The following is a 16164-nucleotide window of genomic DNA, read 5'->3' on the forward strand; positions in this document are numbered from 1 at the left end:
GATCTCGGGAGAGGCGATGTTTCATCACGATGGAGTACATTTATCAGACATTGGCACAGATACATGGATCAGAGGAATATGGTCTTTCGTGCAGAACTTATTTGGCAGTGGGGAGGGTGACGGACCTTGGGGGCCCAGGTCTCCCTTGTGGCGGTAAAGAGACTTTAGAACATTGACATGCACTTACAGAATGGACAGGAGTCCGCCTTGCGTACTCCTTAGGCCAGCACTGAGGGGAGAGACGGTAAGCTCTCCGCAGGGAGAATGGGGCCACCGGCTGGGGAGGCTAGGGCGCCAGGTTATGAGCCTCCTGGGATCCTGGACAGCCTGGTGGTCGAGGGGTGGGCCCCAGAGATGGCGGACAAGGACCCGAGGGCAGGGGCCCATCAGTCAAGGACGCAGGTGGGTTGCGCCTTGCGTGGGGAGCTCAGATTTGGAGATGCGAGCCAGAGGGACCCTGTGCTGGGGGAAAAGGAACTATGATAACGGAGAATTATTAATGTCAATATTAAAAATGTGTTATTGATTTATCAAATTTTTAATATGTATTGTTTAGTCATGTTTATGAATGTTGATAATTAAACATGGCCGTTTTACACCCACTCTATCTCTGTGGATGATTTGATTGTGGGTATTTGTACCAGCAGTAATGGCGGGCGGGGAGCATGCTGGGGGGTCCGGGCCCTATGCCAAGCACGGGCTAGAGGAGCGCTTTTTTAGGGCCCAGCCTCCCGGCTCCACGCCACGCCCCATGCCAGAGTAGGCGGCCGGCTGACCCTATGGGCGACCGGCCGGGTTAACTTCTTCCGGGTCACCGGGTGACGCACGTCCGGTGCGGGAGGAGGTGGAGACTGGGACCTATTTAGGTTCAGGGAGTGGTGGTCCTGGTCTCACCTGGACTGCCCCCCTTAATTTTAAACTCCCACCCACCCGTCCCTTAGCTCAGTAGTCTTATGGTGGGCGTGTTGCGCTAAAGAGACCTTAGAACATTGACATGGACTTACAGAATGGACGGGAGTCCGCCTTGCGTACTCCCTAGGCCAGCACTGAAGGGAGAGACGGTAAGCTCTCCGCAGGGAGAATGGTGCCACCGGCTGGGGAGGCTAGGGCGCCAGGTTACGAGCCTCCTGGGATCCTGGGCAGCCTGGTGGTCGAGGGGTGGGCCCGGAGATGGCGGACAAGGACCTGAGGGCAGGGGCCCATCACTCAAGGACGCACGTGGGTTGCGCCTTGCGTGGGGAGCTTAGATTTGGAGATGCGAACCAGAGGGCCCATTAGTGCTGGGGGAAAAGGAACTATGATAACGGAGAATTATTAATGTCAATATTAAAAATGTGTTATTGATTTATCAAATTTTGAATATGTATTGTTTAGTCATGTTTATGAATGTTGATAATTAAACATGGCCGTTTTACACCCACTCTATCTCTGTGGATGATTTGATTGTGGGTATTTGTACCAGCGGTAATGGCGGGCGGGGAGCATGCTGGGGGGTCCGGGCCCTATAGGTTAGCCCCCCACTTCTTTTTTTAGAACTTGTGCCCTGATTGCGTGCCAGTAGCTAGTTATACTGGGACAAGACCAGAGCATATGCTGAAGGTCAGCTATAAGAGCCCGACATATAGGGCAGGTGAGACCGGCCCCGGGGAAAATGCAGTTTAGTCGAGAGGGCATGAGATATGCCCTGTGTAACACCATATACTGAATCTTTTTAAAACACGCATTTTGTGGTACAATCTGGGGGGACTCCATGGCTCTGTACCAGTCAGTATCATGTAAAGGTAGTGCCAAATCCTCCTCCCTTCCACAACCTAAATCCCCATAAACTTTGGGATGACCTGGAAGTGTTAGGGGCTCTGGCCTTCTTTATTACCTGTATGGTAGGAGGGGCTTGAGAGAGGGACAGAGGGGAACTTTTGTTTTATATATAGCTAGGTCATGTGGTTCCTTGGTAGAGGTTAGACACCACAGAGTAAGTAATGGTACAAGGAAATTGGTTGTGGAGGTAATGGAAATATAAAAGTGCTGGTACTCACTATCCAGAGTACCTATTTGCTCATAAGAAATGCCGGTATTCTGTCATTAAATGTATTGAAGCAGTGCGGAGAAGTGCAGGTACTCTCCCTTTAAAATGTGAGCAGTACAGGTGCACAGTACCAAACAGTACCTGCCTATTTAAAGCATTGAGTTTGGGAACGCATGTCTGCCTGTAGAAGTGAGTTTTTCAGCAAACAGTAGGCCGCAGATTTATATTCGGTACCTTGTTTCAAGTTTGGCTACTGTATTCGCATCGCAGCGGTGGTCTCCGACCACGTCGGGTCTTATTTATAAGCTCCTTGCGCCACTTTTGCGTCATTTTAACATGGGAAAAGTGACGTAGGGGTGGCGCATGGGGCTTGTAAATAATCCCCGTCGTTCTCAAACATCGATACATGTGAAGTGCTTTCTTTAACAAATGCTTCGGGTGATAAGCCACGACAGAGGCGACTCCTGTACCTTGTTGGACAAATAAACGTCCACACCAACATTTTTAAGAAGAATGCCACAGAACACGCAAATACCCCGCGTGAATACCCCCGAGAGGCGGGGTACCCGTCCTCGGCAAAGATCCGTAGCCCGCCCCTCAAAAGTGACCAAGTGGCCTGCATTGCCGATTTTTTCCGTAGTTGAATGAGAGTTTATGATTTGAAAACATGAAAGGCTTGCCCTCGGAGCTTCATATTTAGTGTAAACGAAACTAGCGCGATTTCAGATTTGGGGTCTCTTAAACGCCAATAACAATTATTAAATGAAAAACATGAGGGGTGTGTTTAAATAACCAAAAAAGAAGGGACAATTTTCTTCAGAGGTGTGAAGAATACAATGAAATAAGGCAACAATGGCTGCTTTTTAATTGAACCTGCTAGCGAAAATAGGAAGACCTTTGATAAACTCGATTCAGAGACCGGTTCAAGTATAATTCGCTTTGAAATGTAAATGAACACAAACACATTCCAAGGATGTGTGAACCTTTAAACGCCGTGAACAAATTAAGCCCGAGATAACACGTAGAGGCGGTTGAATTCGAGGAAGGGTTACTCCCACCTTTACCTATCCCCGAAGAAATGCAAACACCGGCTGGCCGAAATCCCTCCGCCCGCTCGACTAATAACAACCCGCTTCCGCTGCCCCTCCCCGTTCCCAGAGCCCAGAAACAAAGAGCGCTGGCCCTTTAAGCGCACCGCTTCACCTTGCAGCCCAGCCCCCTCCCCGTTTAATTTCATTAAAACGGCCCATGAATATTTCTATTCAACCTAAAATGAAATATGAAGCCATTTAGGCTCTGGCTGCACCAATCACCCAGATTTATGACTTTTCTTCATCACATCAAGAGCTGGGGAAAAATGAATTTTCCTCACCCAGGAAGGAAATAAAACCCTGGGCCGCTCTCATTTCCAGAAAGCTGTTAATTTGCCCGCGTGGTAATTACTTTCACAATTAACTAAAATACAAATCACCTTGACAAATTGGGCTAGTTTATATATTAATTAGTCAGTTTAAATGTATTCATTATAAAAAGACAATTTAAGGGGACCTTGGGTGTCTGTTTTATTGCAATAAATTACTGTTAGGAAATGGGTGCAATAAAACACCATAATATTTAAGGATATTGTATCAGGAGGATTAGGCCTTGTTGACAGCTTCACTTTCCAATTAGCAGAGAATTACAGGTGTGGGGTCTCCGTAAAGTGGGTGCAATAATGACTGTTTAAGGCTCCAGACATGTAATATGTGCTCCGTTATAGAAGATGCTCTATTAGTGTGAAAGATATGTGCGTTCTTGTGCGAGTGTATTTTTTTTTAGTAATTGCGGGCATAGCGACGTGTTGCCATAATGGTAACAGGTGGGCGTTATTGTATATGCTGTGTCACTTGCATAGAGTATTAAGGGTTTGTGTGAAAAAGGTGAACATTGTTGTACATGGTGTGCAGATTGTTTCCATTATTACATGGTCGATTGAAAATGGAGAGGCATTATTGTACACGGTGTGTTTATTCTATATAGAATGTGTGCAATATTGTACACGCTTTGTGTATTTCTATTGGGTTGTGCTTTATTATTTATGGTCTGTTTATACGGTGTTAGTGGTATGAAAATACTGTAAATAATTGGGCACGGTGTGTTGATTGCATGCACCATGGCATGATGGTGCAAAGTCAGTATGCATTATTATTGTACACAGCGGCCTGATTCACTGCGGTTTTTTTCTGTGAGAAGATGCAGCGTACCTCTGATTTACTCCTGAATTTTCAGGAGTCAGTCATACCTGCTTTTCGAATAAAGTTGTGTGAATTGGGTCTATCCTAAAGAGTGCATTCAGGATTATGGAAGATGTTTTATTCCTGTGCACAGTCACAGTGTGCACGTTATTGTGAACGTTGAATATATATTACTAGTTTAAGCAGTGTCTAAATCTTCTACACAGACTGTTCACAACAGGTGCACCACTGTGAGATTGAGAGCCCACGCGATTAATTTACTGTTAAGAATGGAACATCTAGAACTAGCAATTGCACTTGGGTACTATCTGAAAGGGGTTAATTTACTGGCTAGGGAAAAGCTCAAGGAAGCACAGTAAATACCCCTTTATACTATATCTAGTAAAACTCGAAGGGTAAAACCGAGGGGAAGCAAGGTCAAATGGTTATTAATATTTTACGGCAAATGAATAATGTATAATGTAAAGAACTTGCTATTGTCAAAGTCTATAAGGACTAGTTTAAAAAAAAACGTATAGAAGTTTTTATATTTTTAAAGATTTTAATAACTCGCATATTGATGAAATTAATTGTGGAATAGAAGTAGCTAGGTGGAGTGTATAGAAGGAACTCAACAACACTAGGCGATGAGAGTCATCTATTTGGTACACTGTGAGAGATCGAAACTTGCCTAAGCTATCTAATAACAATAATTCAGACACTCAACTTGGAATGGCCCACCGCTATAACCATTACAACTAAGAATTATAAACAAAACCCAAGGAGTATCTTATTTCGTCACTATAATGATTCAATAGTCACATGTAGACATGATCAGTCCAAACACAAACTCTTCACAGCAAGCTTGCTTCTTCTTTCTTTTTATTTTCACAATTCAAATGATTTCTTCAGTGATGTATCAAAAAAAATTATAGTTCAAATGATGATCAAATACAGCCACAGTTCAAATGATGATCAAAATACAGCCAGTTCAAGTGATGATCAAAATACAGCCTACACGTTTCATCCCACAAGGGACATCATCAGGGCTGTAGAAAGTAAAGGAAAAAAGAAAAAAAAATGACTAACAATTCATTAATGTAAGATACATTCAATCTAAGACAAGTCTCACCCTTCCTATATAACAATCTAAAGCAATTCCTGCCTAGATGACATTTCACCAACCATTATCATCATACTGAGAGCCCACAATAGAACATCTCCACATAAGAGGGACTCTTTAGAATTAGTACCATTTGTAACAAGGTGTCAATAGAATACACAAAAGCATATCACCCCTTGAAATCACATTAGATAGACTGTCATCCCCAGCATATCCTCACCTTCATGAAAAGTCAAAAGCTAGTTTATCTTCTTGGTTCCAACAGTCTTTAATTATGTTGCCACTTCACTTGTACCGTCTCATACAGTTGAATCTATATTTATAACAAAACCATCCATTTTAGTATCTCAGATATTTATGTCGAAGGGCAAAATTAAGAATAACTGTCACCCGTACCCTGAGAATGATGTAAATCACTAGTGCTCGCTTTCCTAATCCATACATTTATTTAAAATCAAGATGATTTCCTAGATGTGGTAGAAGAATCTCCTAATTAGTGATAGTAATCACTTTACGAACAGTTAGATCTGCAAATGCAAGGGAGATGTATATAAATATTAAGAATACCGAGAACACGCTATACCTTTCTTATCTCAAATTCATATGTGACCGAATTATTAATAATGTTTCTCTTATCCTCTAGAATACTGACCAGTCCAGTAAGAACTGACATATATTCTTAAACCAACTTCAAGGTTCAGACAACTATTAGTCATATTTAGTAAAAATCAAAAAGTAATCTCAATGACCTAATAGTACTAAGTTATTACACGGTTAAAATATATAAATAGGATAAAGCATTCTATATATAAATATTTATGACAATATACGAAAACATAAAAGTATGGAATTACTGTACTCACCAATTGATCATTTTTGGACCATATTAGAGTCATTGGGTCTAATCTGTAAATATAGATAAAATACGCATGCGTAGTTCGTAAATATATGCAGCAATTCACACCTGTTGGAGTGCGATCCTTGGGAAATGCTAAACCTTTGTGCCTCACCCTAGGCCTACCCTTTACCTCCACCCCACGCCCCACCCCCAGGCCCATCAACTAACTCGAGTCTCGAGAGTCAAACCCTAAAAGGCAACTGTCAAAACCCATTTCGGTGACCACGAGGCAAGCTCGGGCTACTGGGGCAAAACCATGGGGTCTGAGATTGTTTGCATCCTGGGGTCCGCCATACGATGGCACTGCAAACAGGGCCAAGTACAACCCTTTATGCATTTGACTGTCAAGGTAGCAAGGCTGAGAAGTCACATGCTTCTCAGGAAGTGAATGTGGGGAGGCTCAAGTTCAGAGCTGGAACACTATACCGGGTCGACCCTATAACCATAGGAACCAGGGTAATAATATCATATCAAAAACTAAGGTAAACTTCTGGGGAAACTCCAAGTGGTCATGAATGATGCAGCGAGGCTGATCTATAAATTGCCTCGAAGAGCGCATGCCACCTCCCTGTTGCATCAGTTGCACTAGTTACCTATTAAACAAAGGGTATGCTTCAAGGGTCTGTGCATTGCACATAAATCCCTGTTTGGTGAATCACCCAAATACATTAAAGATCGCTTGAAGCCCAATGAGCTTGGACGTCACCTTCGTTCATCACAGGCTAGCCTCCTTGCTTGCCCTCGCTTCAATAAGGCCACTTTTGGAGGCCGGTCCTTTTCAGTCTCCATCCCCCAGATTTGGAACAAGCTACTGGATGGTATGCCTAAGGAAGCCAAGATTGCTTCTGTTCCCGAGGAGACTCAAGACAATGCTTTTCACGGAGGCATTTGGCCATGCTTACAAGGTTCCATGTTGAGTTCAGCCACGTGAAAGAACTAGGGTCTGTCTGATCCATGATGCAGCGCTTAGAGACCTTTGGTGATTAGCGCTTTATAAATGCAACTTAACATTAACATTAACAGATCAGAGCTTGACAATGAAGAGACCCAATAAAGCAAATTTCCAGCCCAGTGCTTATCTTTGCAAGAAAGAAAGTACTCTGATCACACAGTGGCACTCAATACTACACACTGCAATAATCAAATGAATTTAATATCTCTAGGTGCTACTTTGCCAGGGCATGCACTCATTCTGCTCCCTCTTTCCTCACTGCCCCATGTTCTCTTCCCTGGCTTTGGGTTTAACCCTCTCTCTCTCTCTAGGAGTAAACAACATGAATATAGCACCCTTGCTGTTAAGCCACCCCCAATGCACTCATATATTCAATTTTAAGTCTCTGACTCCTTTCTTTGGATTAGTCAGTCTCAGCAGGGTCAATCTCATGCCGCCCGTTGCCGGGATGGTGCACCCATAGACTTGTGACAGCAGCAGTCAACCTGCAGGCTTCAATGGAGTTCCTTCCACACACTAGTGAGCCCCCTTGGCTGCTTCACAGTCGCATGAAGATCAGCAGTCCTGATATGTCACAGTCTTGCTTGGACCATTGGTAGTAGAGTTCTTTGGGGCCCTCGTTGTTGCAGTCACGCTGAGGCCGGTTGCACCACAGGTGTAGCCCACAACAGGTCTTCAGCATTAGGGTAGTTATTGCCCTGCACAGACATGTCACAGATTCTGCAAATGCAGACCTGCATGGGTCAATCAGGAATTTAGCAGATGAAACCTTGCATGGCCAATAATGAATTTAGCAGATGAAACCTTGCATGGTCAATCATGGATTTAGCAGATGAAGCCCACAAGGCCGATTTGCTACATGAAATCACAGACCTACCTGTTATTTGCAATGACGCTATCACGGCTGTTTCCTGGAACCTTTGAGAGAGCTGCTGACACCCGAGTTCTCCCAAATCGTTCTCCATCAGTCTGCCTCTTCTAGGCCCCACAGCCACCTGGGATGCGTTGGACCTCACGATTTCCTGGCCAGTCTACACTCCTTCACTCTCTCTAGGCAGGTAGAGAGGCTTCTATATGCTTTAGGAAGGTGCAGAACTACAGCAAGAGGTCCAAACTTCAAGTAATGTCTGTTCACCTCTGGGAGACTTGCCACCAGCCCGTGTAACCCTCTGAGTATACATTTCTGCTGTTTGGGAGTACTGTTCTCACTTTCCTTCTTATGAGAGGCCGACTAGGCTAGGGGCATCCAAAATGGATTCCACTCTCCTCTAATATTCTGGATCGCTCACATATCATGCATGTACCACAAAGGCCACACACACCAATACACTAAAACATAAACTCTGGATGTTAGCTCAAGACACTGGGTAAGCACACAGAAGCATAACTTTACACGAGTGGTCCTGAAGACATCCCTTCCAGTGATCCAGATAGAAAGGCCTGGTGACACTAATGACACTTAAGGCACGTTATGCTGCCACTACCCCTCTGAATGTTAAACCCTATGACATGGGAAATAGCCCTCTGTCTCAAATGAGGGCACACTTGATTTGCCTCTCCAGGTCACAGGAGACATCCAGGGCATTTCATTGTATCAGATCTATACATCTGCACGGATACTAGATTAGCAAGACTACAGGCCCAAAAAATAAAAAGTCAGGATATCAGATACACACAGTCTGGGATTCAGGGCAGGTGAAGACACCTGTTTACCATGCAGGGGGTTCTTCTCGTTCCAAGAACAACCCAGCTGGATCAAATTTATATGAGAATGTAGGCAGTATTTTGATTTTACCTATGAAGAATCCATTAGACAATAACACCTAAACTCTGTAGCTACATAGCTTCAAAAATAAAGGAGAATCATAAAACCTTCATCAGAACAAATATCCTGTAAGGCCACTCACAGAATGGCCAGTGAGCAGAGTGACACGAAAGTTTTATGAAGCAGCAGAGCATCAAAAGATGGAGAGTAGGCCACCAGAGCAAGTCCGAAATTTGTCGGACATGTCCAGTTTCTCAGTGCCAACGCAGTGGCTCATTTTTCATCACTGAAGCATATTGTTTGGGAACACTAAAACTATGCAGCCCCTTTGTCTGCATGGGAACTGAGAAGCAGGTGGTGGGAGTGCTTTTGGGACAGACACAAACAGCGGCGGCTTTCACACCCCATTGAGTCTAGTTAGCAATGATTACAAAAAGAACTCGACATTAGGGGAAGGCCCCCACTGGTTAATTGTACTCCCGCACCCACAAAACAGCCCTTAAAGAGGCATTACTGTTGCCAAACAAGATCCAGTAATTGTGGTGGCCTGCACATTACAGCATTACTAAAGAAGCTGTGGACCAATGATACACCATGGGGAGACAGTCCCCTTCATTACGTCACTAAAAGGGGCAATTTTGTCACATACCCTTTCTCAGTGTATAGTGAACAAAAATTCAATACATACGACAACAATTATCACTGCTGATTCCTGCTGGCAAGTATCAGAAGCAAGAGTGTTTAGCTATGTAAATGTGTGCTACATCTGGAATAGTCCCACCACTAGGGTACAGCACATGTTTAATGAATTACTTCTATGACCAGTGATGGTCTTATCTGGTGCCAGGTTGCCCAACCTCCACTACTTCAGTTTTGGTAGTACACTTTCATTAGGGAGATGCAGTGGGTCGTCAGGCTCAGTCCCTACCAATTAGCTGAGGCAAAAGTTGAATGTGGGGTTCCTCAGAGGTTATGCTGTCAACACTGCTATTCGATGCGTATATCAAGAGTTTGTTTTAAATCAATGGGTTCAGAGGCCTGAGATAACATTCATACCAAGACTGTACACATACTTATCTGCATCTAAATAGTTCAAAATATGACTTCCTGGTTCTAGGCTGCCTTTTTTCAAGGAACATAGTAATATCAAGTTTTCAGGAGTTAAAACCAAGGTGTTACCAATAGAATCAAGAAAAAAGCTGACAAGGATAAACTCCCTCAGTCCCCAAAGTGGTTTGGATCTCAACATCTTTGCCAAAAATGCAAGGACACTGAACTCAATTTAGGAGTTCATGTTGACTCCAAGGTTCTGTCCATACATGTATATTCACCTAGAAGAATTTAAACTGCGAAATGCATTCATGGGCTACAAGACCATGTTTAAATAGGCTTAATAAGAAATTATACATGAAAATAGGAATATTTGTTTCTGGATGTAAACCATAATAAATACAGTAAATGATAGTTAATTGAAAATAGGAGTTACATGTTAAGAAAACTGATGCAAAGTGAACATTTCAATGTTTTATTTTTTGCATTGAGATTGCCCTTTAGATGGAATATAGGTGTACTTCACAGGAAAGATAGTTGTATAGAATGAGCTTTGTTCTGTGGGGTTATAATATATATATTACCTAGACGGTCGCCAGGAAGTAGTTATTGTTAGGACCTTGTTTCTATTCAAAAAGTGTTTTTATTTTTGCCAATATCTTTGGCACCATTTGAAGAATCTTCGCAAAATATTCAAAACTAATGTCCCACTCACTTAAGCTGCTGACTTGAACATTTTGGGGTGATCTGTCAAGTGAGGGCAGAGAGAAAGGGGGGTCAAAAAACGCCTTTTCTCCATGTTAATTCCCATAAGAAACTGTTGACACAGCTACAGCCCGAACTTCTGGAAGGAGTTACAACAAATTTGGCAGAAAGGTAGCTCTTGGTCCAGAGTGCACTCTGTTTGTTAAATGGTGTAAATCCGTTTAGTAGTTCCTGAGAAATTTAAACATTTCTCAGCTATACAACTGTGGCATCGGAGGATCCGCAAACCGTTCCTGATCTCGAGCCTGTGATCTTATTCGCTGCCAACACTTCAAACCAGAAAGTGTTGGCAGCCATTTTGTGACTCGGTTGAACCGAGTCAGAAGATAAAAGGTTAAAAAAAATTAAAAATCAAGAAAAGGGGTCAGGGTAGAATCACCCTGACCCAGGGCCAAAGCAGCAATAAAAAAAGAAATTACTGCGGGATTCGCTCTGGATCCGCAAATCCGGCCGAAAATGTAAAAAAGCAAAGCGCTGTGTCAGGAATCAGGCCACTTGTTCCATAATCTGGAACAGAAAACAGGCTCCCCAGTGCATGTCACGTATAAAGAGAATCCCTCTTTTGAGATATTCCCTTACTATCCTCATTGAGAGAGGTGTTGCATTTATCCTGATTCCCTTGTTGATTCAAATACAGTGTCATTTGAACAGGACTTTGCCTGGCTTCCTGTTCCTGACTGGTTCCACGCCCCTTTTTTGGGGGGGATTCTTGAATTACACGTTTGTTACTCTCTAGATGCGAGATGTTTGCAACCGAGTGTTCCTGACGCTTAACGCGTATCAATTGGCACTATTGTTACAAAGACGCCTGATACAAGGAAACTAGATTCATCGCATTCCCGCCAACTAACTTGGATTGTGGCTACTTTGATACTGATCACGGACTGTTTCAACGTTGAGTCCAACCCGCGGCTTGTTGCTACATTGTTGTAAGACAGCTGGCACTAGCTAAACACAGACTCTCTGTAGCGCAAGCTCTTTTTCCAGCCACCCACGTTTATTTTTTTGTTCTGTTTGGCAGATTCTCTTCAGCCCTTCAGTTGTCTGCCGCCCTTCCTGACTGTAGTCAGTCTTCACTACAATTGAGCCTCATGCAAGTCTCCTCCCTATGTACACGCTCCTGATTCCTGGTTCCTACGGACGCATAGCTTGTTTGGTGCACTTTTTTTTAAAGTCTACTCTAAGACTTTGCCTCATTAACCTTGAAATAAGTCACGTGTTGGTAACTACTTATTTACCACCCCCTTCATCTAGAGTACTGTCAACTCTATGATATTTCTTCAAAGCCCAGAGAGATACATTATTGGTAAGTGGATACACTGTTTATATATGAAATGCACTACAATTGATCTAATTGTCCCTATCAATCTGAGCTAGATGGCCCTAATTTAAGTCTGGTTCCCTTTCAGTTTGCCCCAGTTCCTGCCATATCTACTAAAGTGACCTGCTTTACCTACGGGGGGAAGAGTGAAGTAGTTGGAGGTTATTACTCTTCCCCTTATCGTTCCCTGAGCAGTGATCTTATTTGAGAGATTGTTCATGTCTCAGTGAGGAACTGTTTTCGGGGAGTGTGGGGAAATTCTCTTCGTTCCTGTGGAAGACAAAATGGTTCAGGTTAGTGGGTTCTTGTGCGTTACAGAAAGCCAAGCCCACGAACAAATATTCCACCTGAGCGAAGATGAATACTGAAGGGGTATGTTCTCTCATGAATGTCACCTTGCAGTCTGCCCTACAAGGCCCCTCATTAGAGGAACGTGATGCAGCCTTTGTAGATTTACAGTCCGAAGGTGGAAGGTTAAGGACTAAGAATCAACACCTCCATGCCGAGTTGGTTCAAGTTAAGCTCAAACCTCGTCAGACCCCAGAGCAACTGGACCCATTCATAAGACCAAGAAAAGCTATATACAGCCTGCGTATTTTACAGTCCCTTCCACTACTGATTGTTCTAGGCAAGGAGTAGAAGGAAACCCCCCTGTCCACTTCAAAGTTCATACCCCTAGTCCAGTTCATCTAGCCATGCCTGAAAGATTTAACGGAGACAGTGCAAAATTCAGCACATTCATACATCAATGTCATTTACAGTTTCTATGTAAAGCTGCTTCCTTTACTGATGACGCAGCTATGGTTGCGTTTGTGATCTCCTATTTAATAGGCAATCCGGCGAATATGGGGGTGCCTTTGGTGGAAAACAATGACCCGCTGTTATATGATTTAACCCTTTTTCAGGAGATGCGTAGTCTTTTTGTGAAACACACATTCATGCAGGCTAGTGACAATGAGTTATTGCATCTTAAACAGGGATCGAAGGATTTACTCACATGCATTACCTGTTTCAACAGATTAGTCACTGAAACACATTGGCCAGAGGAGAAAAGGTTCTCTTTATTTTACAGAGGGCTTTGTGATGAATTGAAAGATCTCTTGTCTCAGATAGTGGACCCCCAGTGGATTGCTCAGCCTTTATTGATCTAGTGGTAAAACTAGATCATAGATTGAGTGAAAGAAGAGGGGAGAAACCACGCAATACACTTTGTAGATTCCTGGTAGTAAGAAGTGATAAAAAAGAGAGTAAGGACACAAAGGATAACAGTGAACCAATGCAGATGGGGGGAGGGAGAGGACCTTTGTCTGTAGACGAGAAAGAGAAAAGAAGAAAGCTCAATTTATGTCTATATTGTGGGAAAAGTAGACATTATGCGTGAGATTGGATGGTAAAACCTCATACTCCTCCTAAGTCTGTAGCTGGTACTGACTACTTTAGGTTGTTGTTGGGAAATTGACAAATTTGAAGACACATGAGACCGGTTCTTCCAGTTGTTTAATTCCTCAGGTCTCCCAATATATCACTAACACAGTAGCTATGGTGCTTAAACATTTCACCTTGTCTGTTACCTTAGTTTTCTCTTCACAACGTAGAAAGAACCTATCTATTCTATTGTATTCAGGGGCCACAGGGAACTTCTTAGACATCAAACTGGCCCAAGAGTTGAGAATCCCTTTTTTACCGAAATCACATCCTGAACCAGTGAGAGCGGTGGATGGAACTGAGTTGTCATTAGCTTTGATTACCTATCACACCCCTGACATGACCATGGTATGTGGTAATGGTCATTCAGAATCACTTCAATTTGATTTGATTGATACGCCTAGCTTCGGGGCCATCCTAGGTGCTCCCTGACTGCAAATCTATAACCCCCATATAGACTGGACATCTAGAAAAGTTACTCTGAAACCACAGAACTGTATGTGACACTGTTACAAAGAAGCTAGTGACTGGAAAGACACCCTAAGTTGTGCTCTTGATACTTCTGATGAACAATTACTGTTACCTCCCATGTATGAAGAATACAAGATGGTCTTTGATAAAGTCAAAGCTACTGCCATGCCACCTCACAGGAGTTATGACTGCTAAATAGATTTGGTACTAGGGGCTGAACTCCCAGTGAGTAGAATATATGCTTTAACAGATCCTGAGACAGAATACCTGCAGACATATATAGCTGCAATGTTGGAAAACAGATTCATAAGACACTCCACTTCTCCTGTATCCTCCCCCTTGTTTTTTATAACCAAACGGGATGGACGATTGTGCACTTGCATAGACTACTGCGTGTTGAATCGTCTGACTATCAAGAACAAATATCCCCTCCCTCTTATTTCAGTCTTGTGAGACCAAATACGTGGAGCCAAGTTTTTCACAAAGTTAGACCTTAGAGGGGCATATCATTTGATACAGATAAAGGAAGGGGATGAATGGAAAACAGCTTTGCGGACCAAATTTGGTCTATACGAATACTGTGTGATGACATTCCGCCTCTGTAGTGCCCCCGCGGCTTTTCAATTTTTTGTTAATGAGATCTTAAGAGAATATCTGGATGTCTTTGCTATCGTTTACATCAACAATATTTAAATGTGGTTCATGTTAAAAAGATACTGAAGAAACTGCAAGAAAATTAGCTGTTTGCCAAACTAGATAACAGCACATTTCACACCAAGCAAGTTGCCTTTCTAGGCCTTGTAATCTCTTGTGAAGGCATCCACATTGATCCTAAGAAAGTGGAAGCCCTGGTGCAATGGCCTAGTCCTGGTTCTGTAAAATAGGTGCAATCTTTTATAGGATTCGCTAACTTTTAAGGTTTATAGATCATTTTTCAGAGATAATCACACCAATCACTTGTCTACTCTGCAAGGGAGTTAAGTTTGAATGGTCTCACGCAGCAGAAGAAGCCTTTGTCAAATTGAAAGAACGATTCGCTACAGCCCCCATTATAAAACATGCAGATAATACACAGCCTTACTATGTAGAAGCTGATGCTTCTCGATTCGCGGTGGAGGGGTCCTATCTCAAAGAGATCAAAAGACTAGCTGCTTACATCCAGTCGCTTATTTCTCTAAATTGCTTCTCCCTGCTGAGCAAAACTATAAAATCGGAGAACGAGAGTTCTTAGCAATCAAACTCGCTTTTCAGGAGTGGAGGCACTATCTATTAGGCACCCTGCATACTATCACTATCTACTCTGATCATAGGAATCTGTAGTTTTTTAGATCAGCTTGAGACCTTATGCCTAGGCAAATGAGGTGAGTCTTATTCTTTAGTGAGTATGATTTTATAATCACGTATCATCCTGGTCCTCAACATGGTAAAGCAGACGCCTTATCTAGAATAGGACTAGAGAAAAAGACACACTCTGATACATGTCCGCCTAACATACCATGTCACAAGATTATTGAAGTGGGGGATAAGGAGCCCTGCTCTTTTCTAGAACTTTTGGTAGACTCTTGCTTGGCAATACCTCGTTCTGAATGGTTAACATATCCAGTAAATACAATCACTAATGGATTATACTATGATGACAATAAACTGTTGGTACCCACTACAGATTTACAACTGCAGATAATTTGATGGTGTCACTATGGTTCACTAGCTGGGCACCCAGGGGGAGAAAAGACCCGGCAAACCTGTCAAAGATGATTCTGGTGGGATGGCCAAAGATATCTTAACATATGTAAAGGCATGTCTTGTTTATGCTAGACATAAAAACTCTCACGCTGCTCCTACCGGATTGTTAAGAACAACTTCAATTCCCTTCATACAATGGCACTCCATCAGTATGGATTTTATAACTGATCTACCAAGATCACAGGGATACAACACCATATTTGTGGTAGTGGATATGCTCATGAGGATGGCTCATTTCTTACCCTTAAAAAAGATTCATTCTTCTAAAGAGCTATCACAAGTGTTCATTGACCAAATAGTCCGATTACATGGTCTTCCCTCCGTTATTATAACTGACAGAGAAGCACAATTTGTATCTAGTTTCTGGCATATGATGTGTGTGGCTCTTGCTATTGACCATAGATTATCTTCA

The 16164-nt window shown here is 42.9% G+C and overlaps 1 protein-coding gene across 1 annotated transcript in view; it reads left to right on the forward strand.

Moving 5' to 3' along the window:
- LOC147688646 (uncharacterized) overlaps positions 1-16164 on the forward strand; it is a 165613-nt gene that overhangs the window by 11356 nt on the left and 138093 nt on the right. The gene's annotated exons all lie outside the window — the stretch shown is intronic.

The sequence above is a fragment of the Lissotriton vulgaris genome, chromosome 10, assembly GCF_964263255.1.
Source record: "Lissotriton vulgaris chromosome 10, aLisVul1.2, whole genome shotgun sequence".
Classification (NCBI taxonomy): Eukaryota; Metazoa; Chordata; class Amphibia; order Caudata; family Salamandridae; genus Lissotriton; species Lissotriton vulgaris.